This window comes from Struthio camelus, chromosome 19 (genome assembly GCF_040807025.1).
Source record: "Struthio camelus isolate bStrCam1 chromosome 19, bStrCam1.hap1, whole genome shotgun sequence".
Taxonomy (NCBI): domain Eukaryota; kingdom Metazoa; phylum Chordata; class Aves; order Struthioniformes; family Struthionidae; genus Struthio; species Struthio camelus.
In genome coordinates this window covers 9,652,960-9,670,278 of record NC_090960.1, presented here as the reverse complement: position 1 = coordinate 9,670,278, position 17,319 = coordinate 9,652,960, and the positions used below count along the sequence as shown (strand labels likewise).

At 53.0% G+C, this 17,319-nt stretch overlaps 1 long non-coding RNA gene and 1 other non-coding gene across 2 annotated transcripts; both read right to left on the bottom strand.

The window, feature by feature from the left end:
• Positions 1-8,241: 8,241 nt before the first annotated feature.
• LOC104139984 (uncharacterized) lies at positions 8,242-15,065 on the bottom strand. The gene is made up of 2 exons (XR_011135507.1): positions 15,012-15,065; positions 8,242-13,008 (listed from the first exon to the last, which is right to left on the bottom strand). It is a non-coding gene; the product is annotated as an uncharacterized lncRNA (long non-coding RNA).
• On the bottom strand, positions 12,631-12,812 carry LOC138061663 (small Cajal body-specific RNA 16). The gene has a single exon (XR_011135602.1). It is a non-coding gene; the product is annotated as a small Cajal body-specific RNA 16 (non-coding RNA).
• Positions 15,066-17,319: the final 2,254 nt, after the last annotated feature.

Below are 17,319 nucleotides of genomic sequence, written 5' to 3'. Positions count from 1 at the left end.
GACACCACGCCATTCCCATACGAGACGGTTGTCAATTAGTCCTGCGTCTCCTGCTACTTTTCCTCAGCTGCAATCTGCCTGCTCCACATGCAGCACCCACTGCGTACGGCCCACCCTGAGACCCAGCGAAGCCGGGTGCTTCCTGGACGCGGCAGGATTCGCACCAGCCCATCTCCAAGCTGGAGACCCCCCAGAGGGCATCAGCTTCAGGGCAGAGGCAGAGGTAAAACTGCAGGGGACACAGGCATGTCGTGCCCCCCAACTCCCCCCGCCCCAGAGGTGGGGGTCCCCTTGGGAGGGCAAGGCTGGGTACCCACCTTCCAGGGCTCTGGGGAAACGTCACCTTTCCCCTCTCCCTTAATGCTGCCAGCACGGCAATTGCTCCATGTCTGACAACAGGAGCGGCTGTAGTTTTGCACAGGCCCTCTGTCACCGTGAGGCCTGCATCGATCCCTCCTGGGCTACCACTAACCTTGGCAAGCGAGCCGCAAACACACTGCAATGCGAACGGAGTTCGGCATGGGCTGCGTGACCCTGCGCAGGCCGGGGGACACACACGGTGCTAGCCCATCCAAAAAACTGGCAGTACTAGATCTCTCCAGGGATTTTTTTCCCCTGGTAAGACTCAGTATGTGCCCTCTGTGCTACCAACACGTCTCTCCCCAAGATCCAAAGTCATGCACACGGCTAGACAGTACTTTGGGGACCGAGGAAGAAAAGGAAGCTTCTTCAAGAGGGGTCCATCCGCAGGTGACCTCCCTGCAGAGCTACCTGCTGAGAGCTGCAGGCAGCCCCCGCGGTCACACCACGCGTCTCTGCTGGCATGTACGGTGCAGGACATGGATTTGAGAGCAAAGTACGCCAGGCTGGCTGAAGGAGAGGATCAGGAGCGACATATTTCTTTCTGGCTGCTCTATCATTGCCCACGCAGCCGGTGGGATGACTCCATGCAGCTGATGATGCTACGTGATTAGTAAACAAACGATGCCTTTGCACCAGGAGGAGAGAAAAGGGAGGAAGGGAGAGGAAAGCCAAAGAAACGAGCCACATATACAGATAGTAGCATGCAGCAGTGAGCTCTTTAAAAATCTGCTGAGGAAGGCACTCGTACAGCACATGGTTCGGTCAGATCAATGAAGCTGCAGAGTGCCTTGCTCCTGGCAGCCACACACATCCACTTTCTAATGAAATTTACAGCAAGTGGAATTTAGGTCACTACTCGGAAGCATTTAGTTTATTCCAGGCAGCTTTTTAAATATTTAAGAAATAGCTGTCAAATTAAGCCTGATCACATCTAGCTCAAAGGCCCATCTTGGAGGCACAGCAGATTTCATAGCTGGAGCTTAAACAATTTTTTTTAAAGCTTCCTTTGATTTTTTCCCTTGACCCCATCATCACAGCACATTAAAGGAAACCAGGCCATGCCTGGCCGCGCAGCACGCAGGCCATCCCTGGCATGGGGTGGAGGGGGCTGGATTAAGGGTCCAAGTGATGCTCACGCGATGCCTAGCACCTCACACAAGCCTCCTCTCCCCTATGGGACCGGAGCGGTGAGAAACCAGGGCATGACCTCCCTCCAGCTGCAAACAGCAGGGACACAGGCCTGGCTGCTGCTCCTGCTGGCTTCACCCTTGCTTGCCCAGAGCCGGGAGCCAGGCTGTGTCCCTGCTTGGGGAGGGGGTTTCTGCTTGGTGCCAGGGAATGGGGCCATAGACGAGGGAAGGGGCCGGAGCGGGGCAGCTCTGCTGGGTCTCCCCCAGGCCCTGCTGCTCAGTGCTACCTGCAAGCACCCAAAGGATGCTCTGTTACAGGCTCTGGAGGGAGAGAGCCTGGACACCAGCCCCAGAGAGCAGATCCCCCTGCGCCACTCGTTGGGGAATGGGAACATGCTGCTGCAGCAACTGCCTGCGAAAAAAACCTCAAATCCTGGAGCATCTGAAGTAACTACATTCAAATTCAGGAAAGGGTCTGGCCTGGCCTAGCACTTGCCAACAGTCCTCCCAGATGTTAAGCTCTAAGAGTGCCGCCAAAGCCTGTTCAATGGGTAGTGGAGATGGAGGAAAGGTGGGAACCAGGCAGCTCCCTGGCTGTTTACACAGCAGAAATGGCCACAGCCCTGACTCTCCGCGCTCCTAATTCCTGTACAAATCAGAGCAAAAGCACACGTTTCCTCTTCTCACAATGCAAAGTTCAACAGTTTGCATAATACATTGCTAGAATTAACTAATTCCTGACCCAGCTCAAGGTCCACCCAGCGAGACAGACCTGAGATTTTCCAGCCCAAGCAGAAACCAGGAGCAGGCGAGATGAGAGCAGGAGGAGGCTGGAGAGCACTGGCAGACTCTGGGCATGCAGAGGCATCATCCTGGCTCTGCCAGAGTCATCCCGGTGGAGAAGCACCAAGGTGCCATAAAGATGGGTGAAAACATGGCTTTATGGCACCTTGGCCAGGCCCAGTTTTTCTATTTCACAGGAAATCCCAACACTGTAAAACCCAGATTAGGCCAAATTTAGAGGGAAAAATACTTTTTTTTTTTTTTGGCAGAAAACTTAAAGAAGCAGCTGTAGTTTTAGAGCACTGGAATGAGGATCACTAAAAAGAAACATTCACAGCATCATGATGTCCCAGCCAGGCTGGAGAACCCCAGCAGCATCCTTCAGCCTGAGGATAGGTAGGACGAACACCACCTTCCCGAGGGGGCCCTGCCAGGGCCCAACACCCACCGGGGGCTCCCCATGATCCTTCAGCGCGAGCGTCTGCAAGCCTGCAGGAGTACGTAAGAGAAACTGTGACCGCAGGGACGCGCTCTCTGGAGCTTAGAAACAGAGCTCCTGGAGGAAGATGGTCAGACCAAGGCTTCAAGACCTGGATTCTCGCGTAAGAGGAAAACCGCTGACCTAGTCAATAAAAATAACCTCCTCAACCCTGCCTGGAAGAGAGAATAATCACTGAACCTGGAGGATTACCTTGATCTGGAGAATGAACGCACAAGGTCCTGGGAAGGAAGCTACCTATTGCTTGTACTTTGTACCCTGTGTTGGCAGACAAGCAGGGACCGGTTCACCACCTAGCTACAGCTGCTCATCTCCCCATGGAGGATTAAATTCCCCATGGAAGTTACCATGCAAGGGCTGACCTTCGAGTACAGTGACAGCATCGCAGCCCTGTTCTGGCATGGGCTGTGGGCACTTTCCTAGCAGGGAAAAGGAATCAGCTGCGTATCAGAAAAGGCAGTGTTTCCTGAAATCCAAATGCACATGCAATGATAGTATTAGTAGGTACTGCTCAGCCAGCGCGCGTGACCCTACCTTACTGCGTTCAGCACACACATACCTATTTTTGCAGTGAGGGTCTGGTTGTTACCCCCATAAACCAGCCAGCTCTCCCCAGGCAGAGCTCCTGTCTGGGGAAAAGTTTCAGTGGGGGCTAGATGCTGGCCGCTAGCTAGCAGAGTTTGGGACTGACCTCACCTACGGCGCTAAGATCTCCAGGGCCTTCAGTCCAGCACCATTTTACTTTGCGATAAGAACAACTACTAAAGGCACATAAAAAAAAAAAAAAAGTTTTGTAGTTAGAAGCACGAGAGAAGATTGCAAGCAGTTTGTGTTTGGTGTCCTAGGTTCACATTACAGCAGAGCTGATGATTGATCCCAGTCTCCCACCCAAAAAGCACAATGCACAATGAGTGGAACTTTTCCCCCAAAGCCATGGGACCAGGAAAGCATGACCTCACTGTCAAAAATCAAGGAGTCAAGAAAAGGGCATCAGGCTAGACCAAGTAGTACCAGCAAGGCTGCAGATCCACGACCAGCAGAGCTGATCCAATGGCTCGATAGTGCCAAAAGGCAGAGGTCTGGCTCCTCACCACGTCCTGCTCCTGGCTGCCCTGCTCCCAGTGCCCACCAGGACTTTCTGTGGATCCCCTCAGCTCATTAATCCAGCAACAATAAAATGCTTTTCTGCCAGGCTGGCGAGTTGCATCAGCTCCCAGCAAGGGACAAGAAGTGGCAGACCAAGAGCACAATAAGCTGCGCAGCTCCCTTCCTCCTGCGCCAGGCTGCTGCACCAGCTCCCATCTCATGCGCCCAGACCGACTAGGGGAACAGTGTTAGGGCACAGGGCTGAAACGGCAGAGAAATCCCACGTGCTGGCAAATGCTCTAGGACCCAAGAGCACATGAGAAAAGCAGAGGGGAGGTCCGGGCCTGCGAGAACAGGCCAGATGCTCTAGCAGGACAGACCACCCACACGTGTAGTGGATGCTGCTCCTGTCCACCGAGCAATCTTCAAGCAGGCCAACAGCATGAGAGAAAGGTCAAAAGCTATAGAAAACCACAGGCAGTGTAGGGCCTCTGCTGCTTTCAGAGCATAAGCACTGCACTCCCCAAGGGCAGGGCAAATGCAGGGCTTGGAGGGCAACCAGGACTAGAACTTGCCAAAGAGCAACATTCCCTCTAGCAAGCAAAGGCCTTGCTCCGGCAAGGCATGCTTCCTCTCAGGCTCACAGTCAGCACGTGGAATTTGTCCAAGCAGATAACTCATTGCTCTGGAGACTCATGTACTCGTGAGATAAACTATTCTTACCCATTCAGGAAGGAATGTCTTGCAAACAGCACAAATAAGTGCATGGCTCGACCTTATCACAGCGCACAGGACGCAAACGACAGAGAAAAGCCCTCCAAACAATTACTCATGCTTCAATGGTAAGGTTTATTTACAAAAAATAAAAAAATCACAAAACCACAGTAGTGGCCAAAGCACACTGCTCACAACCTCCTTTCCAGCAGGGGAAGGAAAACAAATGGAGTGTGATTGGAGAGCTGGGGTAAATCACAGCTTGGAGGGCCCAGGGACAAGGGAGTAAAGGCTTGAAGACTGCGTTTGAGGGCTCTCCTCAAATTTAACTGCTGCCACTGACTCACGTACCACCACATGGGATGCTCAGTCTAACCTAACCAGATAGATCCAGTCCAGAACCAAAAGGCTTATCTAGACTGAAAGGTAGCTGGCTTTGAAACACCCCAGCTTACTCTGGAAACAGCAAAGCTGGGCCAGCATCTAATCAAGGCAACTGCAGCTCCTTTAAAACAAAAGGGTGGCAAGATCATGATGCAGTGAGCATCCTGGCTTGGAAAGAAACCATCAGCTACAGACATCCTCAGGCCAACAGAGCATAAGCCAACTTTAGGACTGTAGCAATTCAGTGGTCCCTCTGGCAGTAACTCAGTGCCAGTAACTCTTCCGACCTGAGCTGCAGGATCTCAGCCTGCCTCACCAGTGCACATCACACATCTGCAGCTCTTGCTTTTACGACGTGTGCTCCCTCTATTTCTCCAACTACTTTCTAAGCATAAGAAGGTCCCAGAGATATGAAATAACCATGGCCAAGTATACAAGGACACCGTCCCTGCAGAGCTGCACCTGCGCTTGTTGGAAGGTGTCACATCGACCTTATTTCTTGTCCACACAAAACTCTGCATGTGTGGTGCTGCCAGCCCACGAGAGCTGACTAGAGCAGCAGCGCAGGTAGAGCCTGACTTCTCCTTTCATTCACATGGCTATTTAGGCTGTGTTGCTGTACACCAGCACCGAGAGCCAAGCAAGGGCTTTGCAGCGCTGCAGCCCCCACGCAGGCACCAATCATGCCCCCCAGTCCCCTCAGCACCTCTCCTGGGTCACGGCAGGCTCACAGCAGCCTTCACACTGCCCAGGTCCCTCCTAGTGCTTGCCTGTGAGGCACACACGTGAAGCGCTAGGAAGAGACAACCTGTCTGACACTACCCACTTTTACGTGAAACATTTACCCAGTTAGAGGACAATACTCTTCTGGTGAAACAGCTCCGGTTTAAAAACATACTCACATAATACCGACACCTACTGGCTGGGATGTTTGGGTACTGTCTTTGCCTTGGCATTAAGTTCTCAGCTGCTGTTTAAATGGCTCACAGCAGCTTTAAGTCGTAGGAAAATCAAACTGGCCATTGATAAGCAAACCTGGGTGCAACCATCCTCCCAGGGTCAAGTGAGGCTGCAGAGCAGGCAAAACTGGGAAGGAAGGTAGGAAATCAGGGGATGCATCACTCGTTGCCCTTAACAGGTATAAGCCACTTTTACAATGCAATTTGAGAATCACTTCAGCTGATAAATAAATAAATAAGATACTTAAGTATGATTTGCAATTTACACAGCCCAAAATACACAGTTGACCTATTTTTCACAAGTCAGTTCTGCTCTCCTAGAATTAAGGATGTTTACAATCTTTAATCCACTTTACATGTCAGTAAACAGAGACCTCAGCACACTGAGTCCACAGAAGCTGCGTCCGACTATCCATCAGCCCCAAGAGGCTTTTACCACAACAGCGCTTCTGGCCTAACTAATCAACTTCAGACGCTGGACTGTTTTCGTAGCAAGAACCCAGGAGATCAGCTGGGACAAGCTGGGAACCATGCTTGGCAGTCATGTGCTTATGACCATAACAAGACAAAACATCTCGCAGGAGAAGCTGGGGAAAAAGTATGCGTTCTTAAAGAAATGTGGTGGCCAACCTCTCATTGACCTACTCTGAATTAAAAATCTTTGAAAATGTTATTTTTTCCCGGAAGCCTCAAGGTCAAAAAGATACAAAATTTCCTTGAAAATAAAACAAATGCAGAAAAGCCATTGATTATTCCTTACAGTACTGCAATATATAGAAATATATTCCAGTTTACCATCTCTTCTTGCCCAGTCTCGGGCCCATAGAGGCCTTGGACACAGGAAATTGGGGCCATATCCAGAGCTGAAAAATCAGAACAGGCATTCAGGAGCCACGCCACTATGCTCTGAGGACTGCCCTTCATCCAGGCACTGCTTCTCTTCCTCACTTAGCAGCGCTCTGACTCCTCTCAGGCTACGAGCAACAACCCATTTCGGCTGCCTCACCAACGCACTGCAAGGACCCTCCACCCCAACACAGAACAGGCTGCGTTAGGAACTAGCTCAACACCGTCCCTCAAACAAGAGCCACTCCCCTCTCAGATGTAACAGAAGAGCTTCAAAACGTCTGCTGAACCCATCCAGTACCAGCAGCTAGAGATCATAATACTCCTTGGCATCCCAAATTGCACCACCAACTACTCGCAAAGATGTCCATCGCTCCTTTGGATACTTCTTTTTAAGGGCTGCGAGTGCTGTAGCATAGCCAGCATTGCTCAGGACCAGTGCCAGGCTCAGTTCTGCTCAGAAATTCATTCTGAATGCAAAGCTTTTACAGGCAAACAGTAACAAAAGAGAAACCCAGTAGTACTCGGCCAAGGAGCCGGTGCAGCCACTGTGAGCTGAACAGCTTCTGCAGCACTTCATATAAGCATAAAGCACAAGGAAAACACACAGCTTGTACCCAGTCCAGCACCTAGCATAGGTTCACCACATTTCACAACATACTTGCCTCAGGCTGGGTTTAGATAGGGCATATTGCAGATTGACTGGAAATTCCTTCTTACTACAAACGGAAATCTAGGAGCCAGGCTCTTTACAGTCCAAATGAAAAGTTACAGTACTAGCCGCTGTCAGCAGGGCTACGTTTTACTACTCAGGCAGAAGGAGAGTACTTGGTACTAAGTACTTCAGCTTCAGCTGTCCAAGCAATCTCTTCCAGGTATTAGTACTGGAGGTAGCCATTAACTGTATCAAACACCCAGCAGAACTGCCTCCCCCCAAGCACACGCATGTTGCTTAAGAGTAATTCCTGGATGTTCAATGGCCAGTGCAGAACATCACATGGATTTCACTGCTAGTGCAGCTGATCAGTTATATAATGCACATGCAAGCTGGACAGCTGCCAATTTGGATAACAGAATTCTTGAACTGGAATGTAATCCCACTGTGGCCTTGCTGCATGCATATCTGATTAAAGGAAGAAAGTCTCTGGGTTCTCGAGTTTCAGTGAAATTCGACATTCTGTGGAGCCTCACCCCCTCTAGTGGAGAACAGAGCTTGCCACACTGAGGAGATGTTCTCAAATTCTCCAGGCCTGCTTTAGTGACCGCCAAGACTGAATTACTCCTATAGATCCTCCAAACACCACATGTAGAGAGCACTATGCGTCACTGGGGTGTGACCGCCCTGGACAAAGGTCACAAGCATCAGCATACAAGTTTTATTTGCCTAAAGGAACTTGCAGGGTTCCTTTCTATTCCTTTCTGAAATCGGTTTACACCCCATAGGAGGCATTAAATAAGGAGAATGGAAAAAGCCAGCTTTGAGAAGTGGATTTTATTCATGCTTACCATCTTGCTAGGCAAAAACTACTTTTTATGATCTAAAAGGGCCAAACACAGGATAACCACACTGAACTGCAGGAACAGTATTCTCACCATCATGCAGAAAGATCCTCCAGTCCAGCTACCTGAAAAGAAATGATCAGGACATCAATCAGAAAAAGCATACAGCATGGGAAACTAGGTGGATGACAGAGCTGTTCCAAGTGTATGCCAGGTACTCAAACTGAGCAAGTCTGTTAAGAACTAGTGATCCAGGGCCTTTTTGCAAATCATTATGTTGCATGTAAACTGGAATAAGAAAATGCTTAATCATTTAAGTTAGTTGACAGAAAACCCCTCAGACAAATAGCATTATTTTTAGAATGAAGACTCTTCAAGCTTAGAAGATATTTTTCTTATATCCAACTTTCCCCTCTTTTATCAGAAGTCTGACAAGTTTTAAATATACCTGTGTATTTACAGATTTTTGATTTAAAGTATAAACACAGCTTATTTTCCGGCTGCAAGTAGGGTCAGGTTATAAGCAATCACCCCACCTAAGGCTGTTCTGACGCTTTGTTCTGACAGCTCACGTAGCAGAAAACATCAACTAGTAACCCAGGAAAGAGTGACGTTAGTTAAAGCAAAGGGAAACACTCGTACAAACAATAAAACCAAACAAAGGATGTCTGTCTGTAGCAGTACAAAGGTGAGATGTTTTCTAACCACAGCCTGAGACTGTTAGACGGCTCTGACGAGGTTAATCCAACATTAGGAGACAAATCAGAAAGAGAAGATGGGTTATGGCTTCAAAGCATGCAACTACTCATCTGGTGAGCAGAGAGTCAGCAAGCTCAGCTCAGTTACCTAGGAGGGCGTGAAGACTAAGCATCCACTTTGTGGTCAGCAGGAAAACCTAAGCAGAAGAGCAAAAAGTATTAAGCACAGCTCATTTTGACACATGCAGACTGAAAAGCTACTGGTTAGACGTTTCTAAGCTTTAAAATACCATTTAGTTTTGACAGACACCTGGCACGAGAACCTAGCCTGCAGCCCAGAAGTGAATTTCCCTCTCCCTAAGTGTTTCTGGAAGCGCCATCTTTCAACCACCGCACATCAATCAAACATGATGATATTTCTTTGATTCAGAAGTCATCCAAATGACAGATTATTCACCTTACAACAGTCCACAAAGGACCAAAAGGGAGATGTTAAGTTGCGTCACTGTTACAATCATGTCTAAGGTACAGTACTTGCTTAGGCAGGATCTGTAGGAAGAATCAATACCTTTTGCTTCTTGATACAGTAAATACAGGTGAACAGGAAAAGATAAGCTTCGATACCCATTTGCAGAGTGTTGCACTGAAGAGTGCTCCCTTTTGCCTATGTCAGCCTTGCAAGCTTAGAGAGCTGTAAGGTAACCCAGCAGATTCTTTCAATGTAAGATAACAATGCATATTCAGGAATAACCTTGCGGAAAAGATGGATTGGACCAAACACTGCCACGGGTGCTTGTCATTTAAAATAGCAGTTACTTTGTTATCTCATCAAATAAAGCAATCTAGTTTTATTATACTCAAATAGCCTCTCAGAGCTGTCTTTTTATGAAAATACAAGGTATAAAACTAATCATCAGTTATTACCAGACTCATCATAATGAGAAGAGATCAATAAGTTATCATAAAAAGGCTTTCCTAATATAGCACGAGCTAGAAAGGAGCCACTATATGCCTCTGCTTGGAAACTGGAGAGCTTCCAATCCTTCATCTGGTGGCACATGATCAGAGGCGCTGCCATCTTTTCCGAGGGCAAACTATCACTGCACTGACACCGACAAAGCCAGTTTTGGAGCAGCCACTTGCTGACAACCCAAATTAAGGAACTGGCACCTTGCTTCTTGATATGGGTTTCCTTCCTAACCCTGCTTTGCACGAGGCCCAGAGAACCTAATGCCAGTTAGACCACAGAAAGCCAGCAGGGCTGTTGATACCTGTGGGGCTCTGTAGCAAGGGAGGATTTTAATAGGAAGTGCCCCACAGACACCCCTTTAATTTGTGCTGCTCCCTAGGTCCTGTTGCCTCTTCCAGGGCCTTGCTAACCATATGTGGCATCTCTATTCAGATCAATTAGTGAAAAGCAAGTTGAGGACTGGCATTTTACTATCACAAAAAGGCACTGTACTTGGCCTTCTTTTCTGCTGGCCGGTTGCGACAATGAAAATTATACCTTAAGCCCTCCCTTAATCCCAGGCAAGTTTCCTAGGACTGCCCCAAACCCTTTCAGTTGGCCTTCCAGAAACAGCTCCAGGTCACACGCAGTAAGGAGCCTGAAAGAACCCCCTCCACTGCTGACTGCCATAGGAAAGCATATTAAAACTGAGACTGAAAGCACAAAACATGATCTGCCATTTTGTGAACAGAGAACTTTACCTGCTCAGGCTTTTAGCCAGAAATCCAACTAAAGCTAGAGACCACTGCCCTACACAGACACGTCTTCTCTGGATCAGCATCATCTAGAAGCAGCTAGGACAAGCAGCATCTCACTACCCAGCTTTCTTTAAAATCCTGCCCCATACTGTTCCTGCCATGAAAACTTCCAGTAGCACCCCAGTGCTAGTCACTCACTGCTTTTGGCCACCATCTCGTTTCCAGCACGGAAGAAGCTACTCTCAGTCTGTGGCGGTGTGGTAAAATAGTGCCAGATTAAATACACAGCTGACCAGATCACGGAAACGCGACTGGTTTTCTGTGGAAATGGCCAGAGAACACAACGCCCATGTTGGTTTATACTCACAGTGGAAGGCCAGACACTTGGCCAACAGAAAGCGTGCTGGCACAACATTAACCTCTCAGATGGGTCTGAGCAAACTGGAACCAGCAAAGTGAGCTTATACCGGCTCAGTGTCACAGGGACGCAGCACTCGGAGCTGGCACTAGGAGGCCCAGAGTCAGATATACTGTTTCATTTCTATGACATCGGCAAAGTATAAACTGCATTTCTTCAAAAATGCATCGCCCGAAGGACAAGCAGCTGTGACACAAAGAATTAACCCAGAGCTTGTTAAGCCATCAGGTGCCCAAATTAACACTCCACTGAAATTAACGGGGACAGCTCGTACATCTGGTTAGAACAGCATGACACAGAACTACAGCATGCTGCAGCACCTGTGATACAAACATTACTACAATCCTTCTTGCTCAGGTGCTGCTAGTGTGCAGTGTCTGATTCGTAAGACTCTACTAAAAATACAAACTCTGTTTCTACAGGAAATACAACATTCTGGCAGCTACTGCACGGACGCGGTCGACGCTGCAGTCTCTACAGCACAGTGTGGACCCTTCGCAGAACAAGATCAGGCATGGTGGGGAGAAAGGGGGGAGCAGGAAAGCCAGATTTCTATCCCTCCCCTGCTTCAAGCCACAAGTCCTTCCTCTCCCTCATGTCACCTTTGATACTGTTTGATACTGCTGCCTCTTCCTGTAAGCATCTTTACTCTACTCACGTGATCAAAAAGCTACTTGCTTTTTCCCCCTTGCCTTGTTTTTGCTGTTTTAGTGGGTTAAATCAGCTCACAGAGGGGCCTGACAAATTCTAGCACCAGCTCAAGATAGGCAAACAGAACATTTTGTTGGGACTGGAGGAGCAGGGGATCCCATTTCAGCAGCAATGATATGTTAATTTAGTTTGTCCTGAACTGCACTCGGAGAGCTCAGTTATTGCTAGCACATCAGCTGCAGCCACACACAAAGCACCATCTGATGGCAAAGCTGGTTTAAGGAGCGCCTTCCACCTCCCACAGGCTGACAGCTTCTCAGTTGTACCAGAGCAACCATCTGGAGTGACCTCCCTGTGAACCAGAACAGCCAACTGATAGGAGCAACAAGCAAGAAAAGGTGCTTTTTTGTAGATTTTTTCAGAAGTCTAGTTTTTTTGGAGTTGTGTTCACAGTGCAGGCCTTCCTCACCCTCCCTTCCCATACTTTTAAGGGCATGGTTCTCCTTAGGTGTGACCTCCTCAGCTGGACTTATCAACTGTAGGGTAAAAACTGGAAAACACTAACAAAAGTCACTATTGTAACAGGAGAACAAAAACATACAACCTCGGACAAACCTTTACAAGTCGCTCAAGTAAAGAATCCAAATAGTGATTATTCCCTGCTACATGTTAAATAAAGTTCGGGAATTCAGATAGCACCAGTGATAAATCAAGTGAGAACATTTAAGCGAGGTATTTAAGTTCTAATTCCAGCGTCTATAAAACCTGCCTGTAAACGAAGGGCAGGATCAGTTTCATTTTGGTAGATGCTTTCTAAAAGAAGATTCAGTATACATTAAAGAAACTAACGTGCAAGACAAAGACTATTTTTTCTTGACTTAACATAGGAACCTGTTGTATGCAGCATCATACATGACCATCAAAATGCTCCATGAATGCTCACACCTGTTACTGCATAGGACGAACTCCAGCACGGAGTCTGCGCGGGAATTAATCTCGGGCACGGGTGAGGCCGGCCGGTATGAGGCTGAAACCACCTGGCTCCAACCACACAGCAGCCATTTCCCAAGCCCTGTGCTCTCTGCAGCGCCCACAAATCTCCGGTGCTTCTGCACAGTTGCACCCTGCACTGGAGGAGATGCGTGTATCTCATCAGACTTGCATTTATTCTCACTCACCTGACGAGCTGAACTGTCAAATGGAAACTTAATGACTTTCAGTCGCACTTCAAGGTTGTGGCTTCTTCGGAGTTAAACCCCAGCAGGAAACTCTGCGATAACAAAGTTCAGAGAAAACCCAGAACAAAGGCACAAGGCAGATGAACCTCCCAGAGCCGGCACGCGCGTTCGCACAGCGAGTGCGCCCACCGCCCACCGGGGCCACGCTCCCCTCCCCACGGCGACACTCGCCCTTCTCCACCCGCAGCCCCACACCCGCCTGTCCCCACCGCCCAGGCCCCCATCACCTCCCTGCATGGCCACCCTGCACCCCAGAGCAGGCCTACGGGGTGCTGCCACTTCCCCAAAGGCACACCCCAAGCCAGGTTTGTGGCCTGTGGGACATCCCAGCTCTCCCTACTGCAGTGTCCCGCCCAAAGCACCCTCCATACACCACCCCCGACACTGCACCCCCAGCTCCTCCACTGTACCCTCCAAATACCCCATCCCACACTGCACCCCCAGCTCCTCCACTGCACCCCTCCACTGCACCCTCCATACACCACCCCCAGCCCCTCCACTGCACCCTCCATACACTACACCCCCCACACTGCACCCCCAGCCCTTCCACTGCACCCCCACACATCCCACACTGCACCCCCAGCCCCTCCACTGCACCCCACACACTGCACCCTCCATACACTACATCCCCCACACTGCACCCCCAGCCCTTCCACTGCACCCCCACACACCACCCCCCACACTGCTCCCCCAGCTCCTCCACTGTACCCTCCAAATACCCCATCCCACACTGCACCCCCAGCTCCTCCACTGCACCCCTCCACTGCACCCCCAGCCCCTCCACTGCACCCTTCATACACTACACCCCCCACACTGCACCCCCAGCCCCTCCACTGCACCCCCAGCCCCTCCACTGCACCCCACACACTGCACCCTCCATACACTACACCCCCCACACTGCACCCCCAGCCCTTCCACTGCACCCCCACACACCACCCCCCACACTGCTCCCCCAGCTCCTCCACTGTACCCTCCAAATACCCCATCCCACACTGCACCCCCAGCTCCTCCACTGCACCCCCCACACTGCACCCCCAGCCCCTCCACTGCACCCTTCATACACTACACCCCCCACACTGCACCCCCAGCCCCTCCACTGCACCCCCAGCCCCTCCACTGCACCCCACACACTGCACCCTCCATACACTACACCCCCCACACTGCACCCCAGCCCCTCCACTGCACCCCCCCACACCCAATGCACCCCCAGCCCCTCCACTGCACCCCACACACTACACCCTCCATACACTACACCCCACACACTGCACCCCCAGCCCTTCCACTGCACCCTCCATACACCACCCCCCACACTGCACCCCCAGCCCTTCCACTGCACCCCCACACACCACCCCCCACACTGCACCCCCAGCTCCTCCACTGTACCCTCCAAATACCCCATCCCACACTGCACCCCCAGCTCCTCCACTGCACCCCTCCACTGCACCCTCCATACACCACCCCCAGCCCCTCCACTGCACCCTCCATACACCACCCCCCACACTGCACCCCCAGCCCTTCCACTGCACCCCCACACACCACCCCCAATGCACCCCCACCCCTCCACTGCACCCCACACACTGCACCCTCCATACACTACACCCCCCACACTGCACCCCCAGCCCCTCCACTGCACCCCACACACTGCACCCTCCATACACCACCCCCCACACTGCACCCCCAGCCCCTCCACCGCACCCCCACATCACACCCTCCATACACCACCCCCCACACTGCACCCCCACCCCTCCACTGCACCCCACATCACACCCTCCATACACCACCCCCCACACTGCACCCCCACCCCTCCACCGCACCCCCACATCACACCCTCCATACACCACCCCCCACACCGCACCCCAGCCCCTCCTCTGCACCCCCATATACAACACCCCACACTCCCTGCCCAGCTCCCCCCCGTACACTGCACCCCCCCCCCGCGGCTCTGCCCCCTGCACTCCCACGGCACCCCACACGCCGCCCCCCGCCCGGCCGCCCCGGCCCCCCGCCCGCCACGCGGCCCGCGCTGCGCCCGCACCCGGAAAGGGAAAGGCAGGACACCCGTCGAGAACAAGGCAAGGCTAGAGCGCCGCGCCGCACTTCCGGCCGCCGGCGGCCCTCCGAGCCCCGCTTAAAGGGCCAGCGACTTTCCCGAGGCCCCGCCCCCCGCCGGCGTGCCTATGGCAACCAGCCCCACAGTGCCGTGGGGACGGGGCCACAGTGCCATGGGGATGTACCCTACGGTGCCATGGGGTTGTGCCCCACGGTGCCATGGGGATGTGCCCTATGGTGTCATGGGGATGTGCCCCACGGTGCCATGGAGATGTGCCCCATGGCGTTGTGCCCCACAGTGCCATGGAGTTGTGCCCTATGATGCCATGGGGATGTGCCCTACGGTGTCATGGAGATGTGCCCCATGGTGCCATGGGGATGTGCCCCACACTGCCACGGGGTTGTGCCCTAGGGTGTCATGGGGATGTGTCCCACGGTGCCATGGAGATGTGCCCCATGGTGCCATGGGGATGTGCCCCACACTGCCACGGGGTTGTGCCCTAGGGTGTCACGGGGATGTGCCCCATGGTGCCATGGGGTTGTGACCCACAGTGCCATGGGGATGTGCCCCACACTGCCATGGGGATATGACCCACACTGCCATGGGGACAGGCCTACAATGCCATAGGGATGTGCCCCGCAGCGCCATGGGGATGTGCTCCATGGTGCCATGGGGATGTGACCCACAGCGCCATGAGGGCAGACCCACAGAGCTGTGGGAACATCCCCACAGAGCCATGGGAATGTGCCCCATACTGCCATGGGGATGGGCCCACACTGCCATGGGGATGTGCTATGGAGATGTGCTCCACATTGCCAAGGGGACAGCCCCGCACTGCCATGGGGATGTGCTATGGGGATGTGCTCCACATTGCCAAGGGGACAGCCCCACACTGCCATGGGGATGTGCTATGGGGACGTGCCCCACGCTGCCATGGGGACGTACCCCACGCCGCCAGGGCCACGTTCCCTCTCACTGCCAGGAGGATGTGCCCCAAGTCCAGCACGGCCCCCCACCTGCCGTGGGCCACTGCCACGGACGAAGTTCGTCTCTGCTCAGGCCGCATGCAGATCCTCCACTTCGTAAGCGGCGAGACCCCCAACCCCTAGCGCGCCAGCAGAGCCCAGCGCGGCAGCCCCCGCCGGGGCGGCGCTGCCCGCCGGCCACGGCTCGTCCCCTCAGCCCCTGCGGCGCTACGCGGCGCTTTCGCCGCGCCGTTGCCGTCGGTGCCTCCAAGCCAGGGCAGCGAAAGCCCAGCGCGGAGCTCCGGACATGGACGTGGACGTGGACGCGGCTGCAGCGGCTGGACACGGTGGGGCCGGCGGAGCAGGAAGGGGCAGCGGAGCCCAAAAGCTGCTGCAGCCGCAAGCAGGGGGACCCCCCCCCCGCCAAGGGCCGGTCCTCTCCTCTTGGGTTGGAAACGAGCTGGGCACGTCTCGTCGTGCGGCCTCCGGATACATTCGCACAGTTGAAAAGCAAAACTCGGGACGAGGCGCCACGTGTGAACGCCGAGGCGGTCCCCGGCGGCGGCACCGAGCGCGCTCGCCCGCCTCGGCCCCCGCGCCGCACGCTCTGACCACCGAGCGCCCCGAAAGACCTCGAGGTCCCTCACGCTGAGGACCTCTGCGGAGCAACCTGGTGCCGGCTGGCGGGGGTGGCTCAGCCCAGGCTGCCGGGGGCTTTGTCCGCTGGAAAACTTGGAGCCGTTTGCAGTCATCAGAGGTTTTAGGCGCTCGCAAAACACAGCCGCGCGCCAAAGCGGGGTTTTATGCCCGGCGTCCTGCTGAAAAAGCCCAGGGATTTAGCGGTGTCTCTGGCTTAGGCTTAAACGTCCTGGTGAAGAGGCCTCCGCACGCCCACCAGACAGGCGCGCGGCCCGGCTCCCCCCGCCGGCGCTGCCCTCGTGCGCAGCCACCTTGCTTCTCCGGGCGGGCGCTGCGAGGGTCCGCTGCAGCGCCGGGAGCGGCAGCCAAACCCACGCTCACGGAAAAAGAAATAATCCACCTCAGCGCTGCGGCCTTAACAGGGGAGGGCATGAGAAAAGCCACCGCGGTGGCTGCGCAGCCCCCCGAGCGGGGGCCAAGGCCGTGACTTATCCCCCTCCCCAAAACAGCGGGGCGCTTGCGGGGCCTCCCCCCACCCCGCGTTTTTAAAGGGAGCGATGACTCCTCGCAGGCGCCCGTTAGGCTTTAACAAAGACGGTGGGATTCCCTGAATGAGCCACGCTATCTCGCAAGCCGCCCCACCGCAAAGTTATATTTGTCCCGCGTGTGATTCATGTGAGTGATATTCT